Genomic DNA, 13,715 nt, shown 5'->3' on the forward strand with positions numbered 1-13,715 from the left:
CAACATGGCGGCGGGGAGGTGCGCGTGCCCCTGGCCAGACCCTCCAAACATGGCGGCCTCCCGCCGCCGCGAAACGTCCGCTGCGCTATGGAGGGCGGAGGAGTGGCGAATTGACCTTCCCATCATGGCGCCCGCCGCCACGTGACCCTCATCTCCCCCCCTCCCTCCCCGGTCATGTGACGCGGGGCCGGTCCCGCGCCTGCGCAGTGCGCTCTCCCCGCGGCCGGAGCGGCGGCGGCGGCGGGGAGGGAAGATGGCGGCGCCGGGGCCAGCCGTCACCCGGGAGACGCGGCGGCCCTGCCGCCTGCAGCCCTGAGGGCCTGGGCCCGGCCGCGGCGGGCGGTGAGCCGGCGGCAGGTGAGCGGCCCGGTGGCGCGGCCTTCCCCGGGGCGGGGAAGGAGAGGGGCCGGCGGTGGGCAGCGCCCCTTCCCTGGGGAGAGGGGCGGCGGGCCAGGCCTCGCCTGGGGGGACCCACCCATTTGGGGGCTTGAGGCTCTCTTTTTTCCTCCGCTTACCTCTTTTCGGGGGGGTCCCCACTGAGGGCAGAGCCCCCCCGGCGTGTTGTAGCCCCACCACCCCGAGGGCTGCTCGGCCCTGTGAGGGGGGGAGGCCCCTTCCCTGCCCGCCGAGGGCAGCGGTAGCCCCGGGGTGGTGGGGGGAAGGCGAAGGCAGCCCCGTGGTCTTCCTCAGCGCCGGGGTGGGCAAAATCTGCCTGCTCCCCGCCTCCCCCCGCCCCAAAACCCCTAGGTTTAGCCCCAAAAATCAGTGGTGTGGTTGGGCAGAGCCAAGGCACAGGCTGGCAGTGAGGGGGAGCGGGGGTGAGGAGGCTGCGGGGGGGGCTGTGGCTGCCCCCAAGGCTCACGTCTCCTACGTGTAAAAACAAAGGTGAGGCTCAGTCTCCAGTTATTCTCCGTATAACTCCACGTCTCGACTCGCATCGGCGTTCGTGCCTTGCGTGCTGCTCATCGTAGGTGTATATACATACACTTGTTTTGGTCCTGAACACCTTGCATTAAATCAGTAGTGGTGGCGAGCTTGGTATTTATTAGGATTTAGGGTGTTACTCCGCATTGTCTTCGCTGATAATCTCTTGTCGGTGGTTTGATAGCGGCTTTACTTATTACTGGTTTTTTGGCACAACGGGGCTGGGCTGGGCAGACACTGCAGGGGCTCGCCTCGATGCACGGGTCTCGCTCGGGAGGATTATCTCATGCTGCCTGCAAGATGCTGCCCAAACCTCTCCAGGGTGAAACGTCTTGCTTCAAGCCTGTTTGCATTTTCAAATCGGGGAGGGCATTTCTTAGGAGCCAGGAGAGCGGGAGCAGAGCCTTGGTATCTCGCTGTTAATAATCCAAACTCTAATTAACGCTGGGAGGAAGAACAAAAGAGAAGTCGTGCAAACTGAAAGGCTTGTCTGCAGTACGGCGAATCAATTCGTTATGTGGGCACTGTGTTCTGCTTGTAAGATAACCCGGTTGATCACCGGGGATGTTGTTTGTATTAAAATGGCTTTAATTATCACTGGTGAGACTGGCTCATGCTGCAGGTCACCAGCTGGAAGTCTTCCCCTTCACTAAAGGAGACGTGAATTAAAATAAATTACATTGGAGAGGCCGCTGACCTAAATTTGTAACCTGGGTGTAACGACGTCTTTACCCACCCTGCCCTCCAACGGAGGAGCCACCTCCTGCCGTTGCGTAGCAGCCCGAAGCCTGAATCGATCTGCTGCCTCGCAGGTGGCCTCGTGAAGCCCCAAATGAGACATGACGCTGCAGTGTCCTAACAAACTGCTTTATATCGTAACGTGGTGGTCACAGACCAGGCTTGGCCCTTCTAGAGAGCCAAATCTTTGAGCTGGACGTTAATTCAAGAGTTAAGAGGGACTCGCTGTTATTTCCTCCTTTCCGTAGCCCTGAGTGTTCCCACCACCATCTCTCCTTCCTTTTCCTTCCGTTCATGCCAGAGAAAGGCCAAATATCCATAGCTTTCCCTTAGGTTGTGTTCCAAAGGTTTGCCTGGGGCCGGTCTTTTCCCTGGTGTCACAGCTGGGAGAGGAAAGAGCAAGATCCTGGGCGGGATTCCGGGCTATTTCCAAGGCAGGGTGACACTTCTCTTGCAGAGGAAAAAATTACAGTTGTCCCTTCGTCGGGGTACAATCCTGTTCACCAGGGCTTTTGTATCTGCATGCTTCTAGCAGAAGCAGAATCGCATCCAGCGGTTGTTTTCGCATAGCGAAGATGTTTTGTGCGTGTTTTTCCTGCTGCGTTACCTGGTGTTTTAACTGACGGGTGGCTCCGCCCAAGCAGCATTTTTTTTCCACGGAGGCAAGTGAAACACTTGGGTTTGAAAGGCACCGTAAGGTTTTGTTATTGCGCTGGTGTACAGACCTCTGCTGGCTTACGCGTGTGGACTTTTAAAGGCAGTATGTGTCATTTTAAATTTTAATTTGAGTTTACTACAGCCTTTAGTCTCTGGGACTCAAATTTTCTTGATGTTTGGGTGTCGGAGAAGCCCTAGAAGAAATCTCGCCCGCAGAGCAAATGGTATTTTCCTGCCTATGGTTGGTATAAAGATCGGGATGGTTTATTGCTGCTGTTGAATGTGTGTTACCTTTGACTTGGGGATTTCAAGCCACTGGTATCGCTAGCTGCTGCATCAGGCGCCTTCTGAAGGGGGGGGCGTTCATTCCCAAGGATAGCAGGGATGTGCTCAACTGTCCTGTCCTTAATTTCAGGAAATTTAACGTACAGAATCTTCACGTTTAACAGAAGGTGTGACGCCAGCTGTAGCTTTGGAGTGGGAGGATGGGGATGGTCTGTACTCCGTGTGTTCCCAGCACACGACTGATTTTTAAAGTTCTGTTTTCAGGGTTCCAAGAAGGCGTTGGGTTTCGGCGCAGCCTGTTTCGCCTGCTGCCGATTCCAGCCGCTTCCACAGGATGTGAGCGAGTGTTGCTGGAAAAGGCTTCCCACTCTCTGTATAAACAGAGCTGCGCCTCTGAGGGAAGTTATTTTTCCCTGTGTATTTAGTCATGGCAGGCTTTGTTGTAAAACATTGATTCAGGCTTTGCCCTAACAAATTTTCAGAAGGTTGAACATAAATAAGCGTCAAGCCCTTGGCTTTTGAGAGGCAGCATTGCGTGGGGAAGTCTGCGGGGGCTTATAAAAGGTGTTAGAGCCAGAGCTAGGCTCGGATTCAGTCCAAATCTGGATAAAAGCTTGTGAAAAGAGGACTGTGGTGGCTCTGATAATGTGCTTTCTGCAGGTAAGAGCTCCTTTTGGAGTGCATTTTCTGACCTGAGTGGGACCGTCTGCAGTTGGTGAGGTTCCCGAGAGATGCATCAAGGTATCTGGGCTGTGCTGCCAAGCGGCTAATGCAGCTTTTTGATGTAGCTTAGAAATTCAGGTCAAGATCCATTTCAAACTCGCTTGTGGCTTAGATTAAAGGGGAGCAGGGTGACACAGCCGGCATCGAAAACTGTGGCTTGTGTTGAGCAAGATGCAGAAAACGTGGACTTTGCCTTCAGGAGCTTGCTATTTCAAGACCTGCAAATGTTCTCCTAGAGCTTCGGTCAATTCACGTCGCATCGTGCTGCGCACTGTATTCGCTTCCCCAGTTCTGTGGCAGTTTTTAAGATGTTTATCTTTGCCAGCTGAACACCTACTGAAACATCTGTGACTTACAATGTTGGTTTCCCCCCTACCTAACTTAGTTTAGGCAACAGTGATTTGCAGCTGAGACACGCTGTATCTCTTCATACATTTCAGACTCATTTTGAAACGCTTGTCTGGCTTATTTTGTTCTGTGCTTGTGCAAATTTTGCGATAGCGTGGGCTTTTGAGGGCTTAAGGTACGTTGGTAGAGCTACTTGAATTTATTTGGGGTTTCTCGGTAGGTTAATATAGATGTGCTGCGGTAACGCTCCCTTCCGCCGCTGGTCTTGTCAAACCTCAGATCGGCGGTGACAGCCCCGTCGGTGCTCTGAGATGTGTTTAAGGACACCCCAGGTCTCCACAGCAAGTTGTGTTTGGTGAAAAACTGTTTTTATTTTGAGTCGGTTGCGAAGGGAGGATGTTAGGAGGTGTCTCGCTGCCGGGCTGCCTCCTACCAGAGGTGTAAAAGCAAGAGGCTGTCGCCGAATGCTTCGGGTCTTTGCCAAAAAATACATTATAACCTTAGCAAAATTTGTGTTTTGTGGTATACGTTCTGCATAAGCAGAGCTCCCCGTGAAGCTGCAGAAATTCTTGCTCTTGCCGTTACTGACTGTACAGTCTGACACATTTCAATGTCATCTCTGGTTTGCTGAGCGATTTCGGGTTTCCCAGATAAAAAGCAGTTCATGGATGTCAAAACCTTGTTGTGAAGTCGGGGTGACTGTGGGAAGAAACTGTCCATCCCGAAACTTTTTGTACATTGGGGAATCTGTGGCACGTATTAATTTTTAGGGCTGGCTTTTTATCATACTGCAATGATACGAGTGATTTAGTTCTGCTTTAACAAAGGATCGCGAATCCCTTCGGTGCAGTTCCCCTCGTGGTGAGCTTTCAGAGGAGGGTGCTGAGTGGGGGGTGGGGGGGTACTAAGCCTATTAAAAAAGCATCATTCTGCAAAAAGTCAAACGTTTTCGGTGAATCTCTGGGGGTTTTTTGTCATCGGTATCAGCTACACATCAGATCCTTTGCCGGCATGCGAAGGTGCCTGCCCAAAGCACCTTAAACAACAAAACCAAATAGCAGCTACTCCCGTACCATTGTTGTCACGTCCATTCTGCAATTATTTAGTTCAATTCCTCTGCCGAGCAGCCACCTTTAATCTCTCCGGTTGAATTGCTGCTTTTCCTGCATTTGTTTTTAGGCCGCCTGTTTTCTTTCCCCGGCGCAACTGCTGCCGGGGGCTCCTGCACGCCTCCCAGAGCCCTTCTGGGGACACGCACACGCGTTGTAGCTTGCGGGGGGGACACGTGGGACGCTTTAGCCCCTCTGAACCTCGTTCTCGGATGCTGTGAAATCCCAGGGTTTTCTAATCCGTGATAATACGTGGTTTGCCCCGCTCGGTACGATGCCAGGCTGTGCTTATCAGTTAGAAGGGGGTGCCCTTGTTTGGGATCTTAATGAAGGGAGACCTTGGGCTGCTGGAGGAAGCTGAATTTTTGGTTGAGAGGTAGGGATGAATTTGAAATGAGCACAATTTCCCTGAATTTTTGTTTGCTTCTCAATATAACGTGGATTGGACTTCTAATTTATGTCTTCTCTTTCATAGTATTTAGTATTTTTAAGCCTCGCTAAACAACTAGGCTCAAGATGCGGCGTATAGGATAGAAAGATAACCCTTGCTCTTCCCATCACGCATCCCAAACTTGTGATGCATTTGCTTCTCAATGCATTGCCTTTCTCACTACCTGGGGAATAAAAAAAGTCCCATAAAAAGGAAGGCAAGCTCTCAAAATGTGCGGCAACGGCAGCAAATCCTCATCCAGCCTGTTGGGTGGGTCAAACTAGCTCTCATGAAATCGATTTTTTTAAATGGAATTGCTGGGTTATGTTTTCCTGTAGGTGGCTCGGTTGCTTGCGAGGTCTCCTCGGTGGTGGTGCGGGTGCCGCTTGCCGCCCCTCAGGCCGAGGTGTGTGGGTCTTCCCTGCGGATTCAGCCTCATTTCTTTGTCCTTTAAAGCCTTAAAGTGTCGGAGGGGACACGGAGCAGTCCTTCCCGTTTTATAATATTAGGGTTGCAATCGCCACCACCCTACGGGCTGTTTTCCACGCTCATGTTGCTGAAGAAGGAAGTATTTCTCCTTCCCTTCCCGTCTGTTTTACCTCCTGAAAGATTTAAAGGAATCCTCTGTTGCTCTCTTTAAATGACACCGCTGTTTGCTGGGAGCTGGTTGGGCTTTTTCCCTGCCAAGATGCAGGTTTACGGGAGAAATGTGTTTAGCTTAGAAGCTTTAGCGCTGAGAGAAGAGCTCTCCCAATGCTCGCTGCCAACACCGTATTGACAGGGAATCAAAGGGACGCTGTCTAGACTGCGGGTCACCGAGCTAACGACGGCTCCGCGGGATTGTGAGCGAGGAGAAGACACGCTGCCTCCCAGTCGGTCCCGCCTTGAAGCCGGTGTTTGCCTCTTTGCCGGGCTCCAGCGATGCCCTTCGACACGTGCCTCTCGTGCTTGTGGACCCGTAGGCACCGTTCTTCTCTCCATCCGCACTGCGCAGCACGACGAGGGGGTACGTAGTCTTATATTTGCAGAGACTGGCGGGTGTTTGCCCTCCTTAGTTAATATCTTCTGCTAAACAAAACCCCAGTGATTAATTCAGCCACGTTCTGAATTTATACGCTCAAGCCCTCCGCATGGGTGTCGAGGCAAGCGCTTGAGCTCTGTGCTTGCTTTTCGTAAATCTTATTCTTTTCCATCGCCCTTTTATGTTTTGATTAGTGGATCTTTGTTTCCAGCTCGCCCGTCAAAAATAAAACAGAGCTGTTGGCGCTATCTGCATATTCATCTTAACTCGGGGGAGGCGGTAGCCTCATTTATTCGGTGCAGGTCAGGGAGCCAGAAACCTCCGGTATTGTAATCCCAGCGCTGTCGAGGGCTTGCTTGACCTCGGCTTCTCGGTGCTTTTGTTCCTTTACCTATAAAATGGGGTTAATTACTGCTGTGGCGCTTAAAGCCAGGCCGACGCTGCGCTTTTGTAATGTGTGTAGGTGTTCAGGGTTGCATTGGGCAGGTACGTGGCCAGAGAGTTTTCTGGTCCGGTGTATCTTTTTTTGATGGAAACGCCTTTTTCTTTTTTTTTTTTCCCCACCATTGAGAGAGAGAATGTATTTTCTGTATTGTTGCAATCGCTGTTTAGCAAACAGATCTGCCTTTAAATTCTCTCTGGTGTGATCCAGCCCTGCTCCTGGGCGATATTTGCTAGATGGTTAACTCCACAGTTGGCAGCTTTCATCAAAGGCTTTGCGCCGGGGATTCCACCAACTAGTTTGAAGGTGGCATAGAAATTTATTTGATGCGATTAGACGAGTGGACATCGCAAAAACACGCTTTCGGTGTGTTAGACACGCAATACGTGTTACGGCCGAGCAGCTCATCTGCTAGGAGTTACGACCGGGGGGAGAGCGTCGTTTGCAGTGCTCGTACGCTGATAATGTCCGTGTCGAGATGGTATTAGATATCTTGGTACCCTGCTTGCTAGCAGAGAGAAAAACATTGCATCAGCGCACTGCTGCGAAGTCAGCAGTCCGTCTGAAAGCTGTGGATATCGATTTAAATTAAACCTTGGCCACCCATCTACACTAATACATGGCTTTTTCCAGTGCATTCTTCTGTTTCTGGCCTGAAAGCCAGTACCCTTGAGCTTGTCTTCGCTTCAGATGAAATGTCTCAGGGCTCCTCGTGACTTATATTTCTTAGTCAATAGAGGAGCGTTGTGGTTTGTGAATTTAGGCTGCAGAATAACTTCCTTTATTGCAAAAATGAAATTCTTTCACACCCTTCCTCCTTCACGTGCGTGTGCTAAGGCAAAGACCACGTCGCTGGAGGGGAACCAGAGGCTTGAATGTGAGCGCGACGACAAGTTGCCCCATTGGTAAACCCTGACCTTGACTTACTGTTTGCTTAACTTAGTTTTCCTGAGCGCTAAAACTTCATTCTTCGTTCCTGAAGCCAAACATAAAGTGTGAATTTTGCGGCAGGGTTGGAAACCTAACTCTTGACTGGTCGTCCTTCTGCTTAACACAACAAGAGACGGCCGGATTGACATGGGCAGCGTTGCAGCAGGGGTATTGACGCTGGTGATGTAAGTCTCCTGGAGTGCTGGTATGTTCTGAAGAAGCTGTGTGGAGCCTCTCGGCGGGCTTTGCCAGGGTTGTTTTTTGGGAAACCAGGCTTTTGTAGTTTGTTTTCCCTCCCACGCTAATTCCTGCTCCTATTGCCCCTTTCTGCCTGATTCAACGGAAGGAGAAGAGTCTCAAAAATCCTGAATTCACTCAAGTTTCACAGGAAAGAGCCTGCCGAAGGCAAGAAGGCTCAAAATCCTGGAGACTAGAGGAGCTCCTGGGGAGGAAAAAGCTCTGACCCCCCCCCAGCCCGATTGCTGCCGGCGGCAGAGGCTCACCCACCGGCCGTGCAGCGGTAGGAAATGACATTTTGCTGCTTCCCGAGCCGCCTGTTTTGCTGGCTGGGCTGGAGGAGGTGGATGTGATCCAGGGCTTTCCCGGCCAAGGAAGTCGTGCGCCGGGTCGGACTCTGACACTCGCCGCGGGCCGCTTTCCTGTGGCAGCGTTTGCTTGACACGTGGGCACCGCGGGGACTGCGGTTTCCTCCGTGTGGGCAGCAGTTTAGTGGGAATTGTGCTGGGAGCAGCTGTTTGGATTCATCGGGTTACATTCTGCAAAGAAAAGAGTTTATTTAAAAAAAAAAAAAAAAATAATCCTAACCACACCGAATAAACATCTCATGCAGTCAGTTAAAAAAATCAGGAATGAAGTTGCCCAACGTGTTTGGGTACCTCCTAGTTTTGTTAGCAAACCCTTCTCCCGGATGTTTCCGTGCTTTACCTGTAATTATTTTGCCTGAGCAAACAGTTTTCTGGGCTGTTTGGCCATAGAAATGGGCATTGGGCTGGATGGACATGTAGATACAGAAATGATGTTTCCGAGTTGTGTTTTCAGGCTTATTTTTCATACAGTCAAAGCCAGACTGGTTTTTACATCAGCAGTCTGCGTCTTCCTCGTGGTTCAGCTGTAAATTCGCCTTCATTTGCCTGAAACCTTTATACAGATTAACTAATTTTAGTGGCTTTGGTAGGTTGAAGAGATGCCTGTAGAAAGTAAGGAGTGCTGCGTCATTTTTCCAGTCTGTCCTCAAAATAATTAATTTAAGTGCAGCTTTCCGAGCCCTGCCACGAGCTCCAGACCTGCAGCGCTATCTTAACGAAGGCGGGAGGTGACAGTTATTTCCAGGATCTGCCGTTATGCGTTCGCTTGGCGTTACGGAGCGGGAGTTCTTGCTGATGAATCACCGCGGGCAGGTTTGGATAGGTACCGAAAATCGCATCCCATGTTTTTGATCCAGACAGGTGCTGCGCAAACTTGTTTATCCTCAAACAGCGAATGTTAACAGCCGGAGAAGCATCTGCACATCTTCCTGTAAAATCCTCTATTTTCAAGTCTCAAAGCCTCATCTTTGCTTGTTTAGGGATTGCTCTCGTTTTCTGGCTAGCGTGCAGTTTTGCCTTCTTTTTGAAATGAATCATGATTATTTGTTTTGCTGGGAAAAGTTCAGGCGAGAATATTTTTAATTAACGGCTTGCAGGGAGCCAGTAGAGGGAGCGTGTGAGCCCGAAATACTTATTTCCATCTCTACAGAATTCAGAGTGATTTCAGTAGAGGAGATGGATCGCAAGAGCAAACCTAGATGCAGTCCGGTGGATTTTTGCACGTTTTGTTTTCAAAACAGGCCGAATTTGGCTCTGAGTTCCTAGAATGACCCTTTCTGCGCCTGGAAAATCCCAGCTAGGGTTGATATTCAGGGATAAGGGGATCCCACCCCTGTCCATAGGGATGGAACGTTGTTGAGCGATTACTGAGATCCCCGAGTTGGAGACGTGGATGTGGAGGCTGGAATTTCTGTCAGGGAAACCCAAAGAGCACAGTGCCCTGTGTGTACATGCCCGGCCTATCCAGATTATCTTTTTAACCTAAGGATAAATGTATTTAATGCCGAGCGTGATTAAACTGGGGGCTCTTTGGCCAACCGTGTGCTTGTGACCTCAAGCAGGACCTAAATAATTAATATATAAGAGCTTCTTTCTGGGGCGTTAGTGCTTATCGGGCCAGATTTCAACAGGTTTTAAGCAACTTAAGCTGGTTTAAGGGGAATAACGCCGTCAAACGAGACTAGAAAGTCTCCAAATCCCATTTGTTCTGGATGCATTCGGGGGGTTTTGTCGGCTGTTGGAGATGTCGGCTTGTTTAGCAGCGTTCTGCAGGGATATCTCCCCAACTGTACGCTAACAACAAGTATATAAAATATTTGCTACCTAGGTCTGTATTCCTGTATAAATCCAGAATAAACCTCAGGTTTTTTTCTTCCTCGTTTTCAGTGTTTTAATTCTGTAGGAAGATAGATTAGGCAGGATTTATTTTTAGGTTGCAGTGCCGTTGGGGCAATAAATCTCACTGCATAATGTTATCTTACTACTTTGGGGTTTTTTGTTTGTTGGTTTTTTTTTTTTTTTTCTGAAAACTTAGAATAAAAATGAGCAGGAATGTGAAATAGCTGAGGGTCAGCTCGCCGTTGTCAGGGTGGGAGGGATTTCTGGTAACTCTCTAAACCTTTTTGTTACGACCGTATCAATTAAAATCCAGCTGTAATCGTGCTGTTTCGTTCCGGTATGGTGCGGGTTATATGGCACTGTAAAGTGAAGTCCTGTGATTTTGAGTGAGTCTCTATAAAAGCATTGGTTTATCAGGCGAAACACGCGGCAGGGGGGTAGTACTGAAAGGTGTGTATTTTAATGTTCATGCTTGCAGCTGGAATTTAGGAAACCTTTATTTTCACGGGTGAAGTTAGGTCTTGTACGAAAGAAAAAGAAAAAAAAAAAAAAAAACCACCACACCAATTTCCTGTCGAAAGGCAACTAAAGGGAAAAGCTTGTGCTTCAAAGAACTCGGAATTGCCTGTTTTGCAGGGCTGAGAAGAAAAGCCTGGCGCAGGTGTCCCCGAGGTCCCGCTCCTCCGCCTGGGCGCCGTGCTCCAGGGCAGCGCAAGGCAGGATATTGCTCATCGTTCCGTTTCCCGGGGGCTTTGTGTTCTTTTTCTTGACTAAAACCTGCTTTTTTTATTATTATTATTATTTTCCAGCGTTGAATTTCTCTAGCAGTTGATTTTTCAAATGGATCGGCTCTAACTGGTGCAAGTTTTGAGGGGCTGGCGTCATCTTATTTAACGGTGTTTAGCCATACACCAAATCCCATGGCTCCCACAGACCCTTTGCTCCCTGTGCTCTCGCTGTCAGAAAATAATGTGCTTCTACCTAGGAAATAGTCCTTTATTTTTCCTCTTATATCGCTAGAAAAGGGCTCGGGGCTTCTGTAGGGCAACTGATAGCAGCAAAAACCAAACTGGAGGCGGGGACGCTGCCATTGAAGTGGCACGGCTGCATGAGAGAAACAAGAAAATATCATGCAAAAATAACCCTTCCCAGTACAAATAGGATTTTTTGTTTTGTTTTTTTTTTTTTTCAAGGAAGCAGCCCAAGACTTATTATTAAACGTGTCTGTCTGATGGAATAGGCTCTTTTTTTTTTTTTTTTTTTTAAACTAGGCAAAAGAATAAGCCTAAAAGGTCTAAATGTCTCCCTAAATGCTACCCTGCCGTGCCGATGGGGCTGTTGACAAGCAGAATAAGCAGTTGCATAGTATGAGGAAGAGTCTGGAGCGCGTTAGAGGCAGTTGCTGTCTTCCACCCCTAAATTAACGCCGATTGCCAAGTGCAATTAATTGTTCTGTTCTGCAGAGTCCCTTTCTCCTTCCAGCCGGGGCTGGGTCCTTTCACACACCTTCAGTATTTTTTTTTTTTATTTTTTTTTTTTTTTTCCCCCCGGGTGAGAACCTAGCTTCTACGCTTATGTTTTGGGAGAGAGAATTTTTCGGTGGCATGTGAAAATGAGCATTCCCGTATGACTAATGTGCTCTGACTCAGTACTATTACACAGCCTCTTATTTTCATTCAAGATCTTTCCCTTGGAGGCTTTTTTTTTTTTCCCTCCTAAAATCAGTTGATTTTTTTTTTTTAAAAAAAAAACCACCAAACACAAAAAACAAACCCAGGTCAAAAACCCTGCGGGATCAGGCACTTCTTAAACCAGCTGAGAGTGGCGGAGAAGAGGAGGTAGCTCGGGATGGGAACCACTGATGCCACCCACGCCTGCGAACTGGGGTCGGTGGGACTGGGAGAGGTGCCTGCAGGTAGGAAAAACCTTCCTGGGGCGAGGGGGGGTTTGCGGGAGCCGGCTGCTGGCTGCCTGGTGTCGCTACCAGCCTTCCAGAAATCCTTCAACCCGGTGGGTTTTTTCCCCCCCCACCTCCCTGCATTTAATATTCCTCATCTTGTTTGTTCCGCTGCAGCGGATAATTAACTTTAGCGGAATAAATAGCAGGTTCTTCAATAATTTCGGAAGGGGGGGGAGAGAGGGAAAATTGAAGTGCTCTGAAAGGAGGAAAAGACTTATAAAATGTTTTGCCAGCTGGCAGAGACACAGCTTTTAGGAAGGGCCAGGCAAATTTGATCAGCGCTGGCAGAGCTCTGCTTCGATTGCCCTTCTAGCGTTTCTGTACGTGTTATTTTAAGCGGTTGCGATCCCTCCTTGGTAGGGCTTTAGGCTAATTTCTGAATGCTGTAAAACATTTCTGTTGCTGGAGTAGAGAGGCAATTCTTCCAGAGCAGGAGGGCTGTAGGGCACAAAAATGCAGTATGATGCATCAAGGGGCTTGTGTTGGCCTTCGCAGCAGTTGATCCAAGCAGAAAGTGACTCCTGGATCCGTCCGGGCAAGTTAATTGAATTGCAGGGACTTTTGGACGAGACACGACTGCTTAAATCCCTTTCCTGCGGCTTTTTGAGTGCTCGGAGATTAATTTTAGCCTGCGTACAAACCGAAGCTCGGTTCAATGCGAGCAGAGAGCCAGCATGAGTGAGAAAGCACCTACTGCATCCCCCCGAAATGCAAACAGGACAGAAACGCTCCCTTCTGCTCATGGAATAACTAGTCAAAACACCGGCATGGGATTTTCTCTTGTGGATCTGCTGGATAATTGGTAATAGAAGCTGGCTGGGGTGTGTTAGCTCCCTATTACCAACTGCCCGGCTTTCTTTAGCCTTTTCCCTTTTTTTTTGTTTTGATGTTGGCGCAGGGTTATAGGAAGGGCTTTTTCTGCTTTGCAGTCCGGGGGTGGTTATTCCCAGCCCGCTGTTCCCGTGCCGTAAAAGCAAAAGCTGCATGCAGGGCAGGTCAAGCTTGAAGGGTTATTTTGACGGCAGCGTGCCTTTTGGGAGTTGAGTTTATTGCTAGTCTTGTTTTCCTGAAGAAAAATGACACGGCGTGGGTGTGAAAGCTTGGAGGACAGTTATTTCTTACCCTCAAACGTTTAGAAATCGAGGAGCTAGCAAAGTGAATGCATTTGAATATTTATAATATTGTCAAGTGGTGTGGTTAAGAACAGCCAAAACTCGGTGCAGCTTCTCCATCCCCAGATCTGCGCAAGCACGTGCTATCGGGAGGCATCGAGGGATTTCCCTGCTCCTCCTGCCTCTTTAAAACGGGCCTCAGAGATGCTTTTCTAACCCCCGAGCTCTTTTGTGCCTGTGATTAACTTGCTGTCGTGTGTTCTTCCCGAGCCTGCTCCAGAGGATCCAAATTGGGATTTAATAACTGGAAAAAGCCCCTTGCTAGCCAGGCGTGTGTTCCTGCACTTCTCAGCTGACTTCCTCCATCAGGTTTTGGACGTTATTTAAAGGGTAAATAAAAGCTGTTGGGGAAACACATAATCTTTGCTTCTAAACCTTAGTAACACAACAGATGTCTTGTGCGAACCTGTCGAGCCGAGGCTTATGTTCGCCGTTGTCACCCGCAGGTGTCCCATCGTACCTGACCTGGATGCAAATGCGCTCCTGTTTGGTTTTCTAACACGTTTTTAGGGTGTGAAACGCCTTCCGCTCG

The 13,715-nt window shown here is 49.2% G+C and overlaps 1 protein-coding gene across 1 annotated transcript in view; it reads left to right on the top strand.

The window, feature by feature from the left end:
• Window positions 1-222: 222 nt before the first annotated feature.
• Window positions 223-13,715, top strand: part of FBXO42 (F-box protein 42) — a 51,946-nt gene continuing 38,453 nt past the window's right edge. Inside the window, exon 1 of the mRNA XM_063353926.1 lies at window positions 223-357. The gene's annotated coding sequence lies outside the window, so the exon portion shown is untranslated. The remainder of the gene's footprint in view (window positions 358-13,715) is intronic.

This window comes from Chroicocephalus ridibundus, chromosome 16 (assembly GCF_963924245.1).
Source record: "Chroicocephalus ridibundus chromosome 16, bChrRid1.1, whole genome shotgun sequence".
Lineage (NCBI taxonomy): Eukaryota > Metazoa > Chordata > Aves > Charadriiformes > Laridae > Chroicocephalus > Chroicocephalus ridibundus.